Source organism: Nicotiana tabacum, chromosome 14 (genome assembly GCF_000715075.1).
Source record: "Nicotiana tabacum cultivar K326 chromosome 14, ASM71507v2, whole genome shotgun sequence".
In the NCBI taxonomy this organism is placed as follows: Eukaryota; Viridiplantae; Streptophyta; class Magnoliopsida; order Solanales; family Solanaceae; genus Nicotiana; species Nicotiana tabacum.
In genome coordinates this window covers 98,969,330-98,975,317 of record NC_134093.1, presented here as the reverse complement: position 1 = coordinate 98,975,317, position 5,988 = coordinate 98,969,330, and positions in this window count along the sequence as shown.

Below are 5,988 nucleotides of genomic sequence, written 5' to 3'. Positions count from 1 at the left end.
ACTTTTTCAATAATGGCCTAATTGAATTTTTTGCAATCGTGGGTAGTTCCTAAGGCTTAATTTGAATCGTTTGGTTGGTATATTGCTAGATTCTATTGGTTCAGAAGCTTGTTTGAAAGAAAAAGCCGTGGTTGAGCTTTGAGTTTGGACTTCGGAGCGAGGTAAGTATCGTGGTTAAACTTGATTTGAGGGAATATGACTTGTTTGTCTATTTGCTACATATTTAAATATTGGGAAACAACATATATGTGAGGTGACGAGTACTTATGCATTGTAGTCGGGTTAAAGCGTTAAAGCATGCGGGCGGGGCTTGGTTTCTTGCAATTATAGCTTCCTTTGTTCATATTATCCATGTTTAGACTAGTATTGTTAAATTGATCGTTCTTATCATGTTTATGAATCTTCTGGTGATAATTGAGTATTGATTCCGAAGTTGAGGTTGATATTGTGGAACCAAATGTTGAAGTAAGGCTTGTATTTGTTATTCTATCTCCCTGTTGTTATTTGTTCATTGCATTATGGTAAGGGAGAGTGTTAATGCACGAAAGGTGATGCCGTGCCATATTGTGAGTGTTAATGCACGAAGGGTGATGCCGTGCCATATTGTGAGTGTTAATACACGAAGGGTGATGTTGTGCCATGTTATGAGAGTTAATGCACGAAGGGTGATATCGTGTCGTTTCTATTGATTTTATGGTGAGATTGAGAGTAAAAGCATGAAGGGTGATGTTGTGCATTTTTCCTTTACTGTATTTACTTGTTGTTATTGGTTCATAGTATATTGACTATTCAAGTGACCATTCTGCTGTAGTTCTCTATCTCGTATTCCCCTCAACATGTTCCCCCTCCCAATAGTACATGTTTAACTATTATTTGTACATATAATGTTAAATTGCACAGGTTTGTTATGTAGGTGTCTTGTCATAGCCTCGTCACTACTTCGTCGAGGTTAGGCTCGACACTTACCAGTACATGGGGTCGGTTGTACTGATACTGTACTTTGCACTTCCTGTGCAGATTTTGGTATTGGTCCCAGCTGATCGAGAGGCGTAACAGCTCGGACTGGTTCATCGGAGACTCAAGGTAGATCTGTTAGCATTCGCAGACCTTGAAGTCCCCGTCTGTCTTTCCTATTTTTTTTCCTTTACTATTTCTTTCATTCAAACAGTTTTATTTCTTTCAAACTTTTACTTGTATTAAATCCTAGAAGTTCGTGAATTGTGACTCCAGATCCGGGTGGTAGTAACTAATGAAGTTTTTATATTATTCTGCACTCGCTGTATGTCATTTTAGCTTCCTTGCTGTTATTTACTGAATTGAATAAGGATTGGCTTAATAATTCTCTAACGTCGGCTTGCCTAGCAAGTGGAATGTTAGGTGCCATCAGGGTCATGACGGTGGAATTCTTGGTCGTGACAAGTTAGTATGAGAGCACTAGGTTGCCTAGGTCTCACAATTCACAAGCAGGCTTAGTAGAGTCTGGAGGATCGGTACAAAGACGTCTGTGATTATATTCCAGAGGTTATGAAGTTTAGGAACCATTTCACTTCTATTCTTCTCTGTTATTCGATTTTATTCTATCATTGCTGATTGAACTCTTCTATTCTTGTCCTTCCGCAGATGGCGAGAACACGTGCTACGTCTTCAGCCAGAGCCCCCAGTGGAAGCTCCTACGAGGGGCAGAGGTCGAGGCCGAGGCCGCGCCGGAGGCCAAGACAGGGGCAGAGCTCAGCTAGAGCTCGAGCAGCAGCACCAGCATTGGATCCCCTAGGTGGAGTTTGAGGGGGAGGTTCCAGCCCAGACTATGCCTACTGGACCAGCTCAGGTTCTAGAGGGGTTCATCGCCACCCCAGTGCTTCAGGATGCTTTGGTCCGTTTGGTGGGCCTTTTGGAGAGTGTGGCCCAAGTCGGTACCTTTCATATGGCACCAACCATCTCTTAGGTTGGGGGAGGAGCATAGACTCCCGCTACACACACTCCGGAGCAGATGGCTCCCCAATATCAGACTCCAATAGTCCTGCCAGTTAGGATAGTTCAGCCGGTTGTTGCGGCATAGGCCGACGATTGGTCTGCTATATCTTCTGAGGCTTTATGGAGATTGGACAAGTTTACCAAGCTTTTTTCAGTTCACTTCAGTGGTGCTTCTTTAGAGGATCCCCAAGAGTATCTTGATAGCTGTCATGAGGTGCTACGGAACATGGGTATAGTGGAGACCAATGATGTCGATTTTGCTGCATTTCAGATGACTGGTTCCGCCAAGAAATGGGCGAGAGATTATTTGTTGACCAGACCAACTGGATCGCCTGCTCTTACTTGGGACCAGTTATCTCAACTCTTTCTAGAGAAGTTTCTCCCTATCGCACTGAGAGAGGAGCACCGTGGTCAAATCGAGCATCTCCAGCAGGCAATATGACTGTTACCTAGTATGAGACCCGTTTTGTGGATTTGGCCCGTCATGCCCTTCTTCTTCTTCCTACCGAGAGAGAGAAGGTGAGGAGGTTTATTGATGGACTTGCTCAGCCTATCAGATTGCAGATAGATAAGAATATTGGGAGTGAGATTTCTTTTCAGGCGGCTGCCAATGTCGCCAGGTGAGTCTAGATGGTTCTTGCTCAGGGAGGTCAGGGGCATGACAAGAGACCACTTCATTTCGGGGGGTTCAGCGGTGCCTCATCTGGAGGTAGGGGTACTTTTGGTAGAGGCCATCCTCCCAGGCAGTTTCATTCAGCACTCCAGGCATCCCACGGTGCCTCAGGTGGTCGTGTCCCTCATATGCCTTATTCCGACCAGCTAGCCTACAATGCTCCACCAGCTCCTATTAGTGCACCTCCGCTCCAGAGTTTTTAGGGTGGTTACTTAGGTCGACAGGGTTAGTTTCAGGGTCAGCAGTCACAGTAGCGGAGGTCCTGTTATACTTGTGGTGATCTGAGGCACATTGCTAGATTTTGCCCTCGGGCATGGCAGTTCACAACATCAGGGTTCTCGTGCCATAGTCTCGGCACCGGGTGCTTCACCGCCCGCTCAGCCAGCTAGAGGTAGGGGTCAGGCAGGGTTAGTTTCAGGGTGGTTACTTAGGTCGACAGGGTTAGTTTCAGGGTCAGTAGTCACAGTAGCGGAGGTCCTATTATACTTGTGGTGATCTGAGGCACATTGCTAGATTTTGCCCTCGGGCATGGCAGTTCACAACATCAGGGTTCTCGTGCCATGGTCTCGGCACCGGGTGCTTCACCGCCCGCTCAGCCAGCTAGAGGTAGGGGTCAGGCAGCTAGAGGTGGAGGTCAGGTCATTAGAGGTGGAGGTCAGACCGTTAGAGGTGGAGGCTAGCCAGTTAGAGGTCGTCCTAGGGACGCAGTTTAGAGTGGTGGGGCCCAGCCCCGATTTTATGCTTTTCCAGCTAGGCCTGAGGCCAAGTCATCTGATGCTGTGATCATAGGTATTATTCCAGTTTGCCATAGAGATGCTTCAGTTCTATTTGATCCAGGATCTACTTATTCCTATGTGTCCTCCTATTTTGCTTCATATTTGGTTGTGCTATTATTGTAGATCGTGTTTATCGTTCATGTGTTGTCACCATTTGGATTCATGAGACTAGTGTAGATCTTCTACTTCTCGATATGGTCTATTTTGATATTATCTTGGGTATAGATTGGTTGTCACCATATCACGCTATATTGAACTGTCACGCTAAGACGGTGACCTTAGCCTTGTCGGGGTTGCCTCGATTATAGTGGAGGGGTGACTCCTGGCCATTCTACCAGCAGGGTTATCTCTTATATAAAGGCTTGGTGTATGGTGGAGAAGGGGTTGTCTAGCTTATTTGGCTTATGTTTGCGATTCTAGTGCGGAGGTTCCTTCCATGGATTCTGTACCAGTTGTTCGTGTGTTTCTAGAGGTATTTCCTGCAGACCTACCGGGGATGCCACCCGGCAGGGATATTGATTTCTGTATTGATTTGGCTCCGGGCACTCAGCCTATCTCTATTCTGCCATACCTTATGGCCCTGCCAGAGTTGAAAGAATTAAAGGAACAGTTGCAAGATTTTCTTGATAAGGGCTTCGTTAGACCTAGTGTCTCTCCATGGGGTGCACCTGTGTTGTTTGTGAAGAAGAAGGATGGATCGATGAGGATGTGCATAGATTATCGGTAGTTGAACAAAGTCACCATCAAGAACAAGTATCCATTGCAGAAGATTGATGACTTATTTGATCAGCTTCAGGGTGTCAAGGTGTTTTCGAAGATTGATTTGAGATCTGGCTATCATCAGTTGAGGATTAGGGCATCCAATGTCCCTAAGACAACTTTTCGGACTCGATACGGGCATTATGAGTTTCTAATGATGTCCTTTTGGTTGACAAATGCCCCGCAACATTCATGGATTTGATGAATCAAGTGTTCAAGCCTTATTTGTACTCCTTTGTGATTGTGTTTATTGACGATATCTTGATCTACTCCCACAGTCGAGAGAAGCACGAGCAACATCTCAGGATTGTACTTCAGACTCTAAATTTTCAAAGTGCGAGTTTTGGCTGGATTCAGTCGCTTTCTTGGGGCACGTTGTATTAGCAGAGGGCATTCAGGTAGATCCTAAGAAGATTGAGGTAGTTCAGAACTGGCCTAGACCCATTTCAGCTACGAAGATCAGGAGTTTCTTGGGTTTGGCAGGCTATTACCGTCGATTTGTGGAGGGGTTTTCATCTATAGCAGCCCCGTTGACCAGGTTGACCCAGAAGGGTGCCCCGTTTAGATGGTCAGACGAGTGTGAGGCAAGTTTTCAGAAGCTCAATATTGCTTTGACTACAACGCCGGTGTTGGTATTGCCCACAGGTTAAAGATCTTATACGGTATATTGTGATGCGTCCCGTGTTAGGCTCGGTGTGGTATTGATGTAGGAGGGCAGGGTGATTGCATATGCGTCATGACAGTTGAAGGTTCATGAGAAGAATTACCCTGTCCACGACTTAGAGTTGGCAACCATTATTCATGCTCTGAAGATTTGGAGGCACTATCTTTATGGTGGTCGTGTGAGGTTTTCATGGATCATCGGAGCCTTCAGTATTTGTTCAAGCAAAATGATCTCAGTTTGAGGCAGAGGAGGTGGTTGGAGCTATTGAAATACTATGATATCACTATTTTGTACCACCCTGGGAAGGCCAATGTGGTGGCCGACGCCTTGAGTAGAAAGGCAGCGAGTATGGCAGCCTTGCGTTCATTCCAGTCGGTGAGAGGACGCTTACATTAGATGTTCAGACTTTAGCCAACCAGTTTGTGAGGTTGGATATTTCAGAGCCCAACCGTGTTCTAGCTTGTACAGTCACTCGATCTTCTTTATTTGAGCGTATCAGAGATCGGCAGTATGACGACCTCCATTTGTTGGTCCTTAGGGACATAGTGCGGCACAGTGGTGCCAAACATATTACTATTAGAGACGACATAGTCTTGAGAATGCAGGGTCGTATTTGTGTGCCTAATGTGGATGGACTTTGTGAGTTGATTCTTTAGGAGGCCCACAGTACCCGGTATTCTATTCATCTGGGCGCCGCCAAAATGTATCAGGACTTGCGGCAACATTATTGGTGGAAGAGGATGAAGAAGGATATAGTTGCATATGTAGGTCGGTGTCTAAATTGTCAGCAGGTAAAGTGTGAGCATCGGAGACCTGGTGGTTTGCTTCAAAAGATAGATATTCCTGAGTGGAAGTGGGAGCGTATCACTATGGATTTCGTTGTTGGACTCCCATGGACTCAGAGGAAGTTCGATGCAGTTTGGGTCATTGTGGACAGGCTGACTAAGTCAGCGCATTTCATTCCTGTGGCAGTTACCTATTCTTCGGAGCGGTTGGTAGAGATTTATATCCGCGAGATCGTCCGTCTTCACAGTGTGCCCATGTCTATCATTTTTGACCGAGGTACGCAGTTCACCTCGCACTTCTGGAGGGCATTACAATGTGAGTTGGGCACACGGGTTGAGTTAAGCACCGCGTTTCATCCT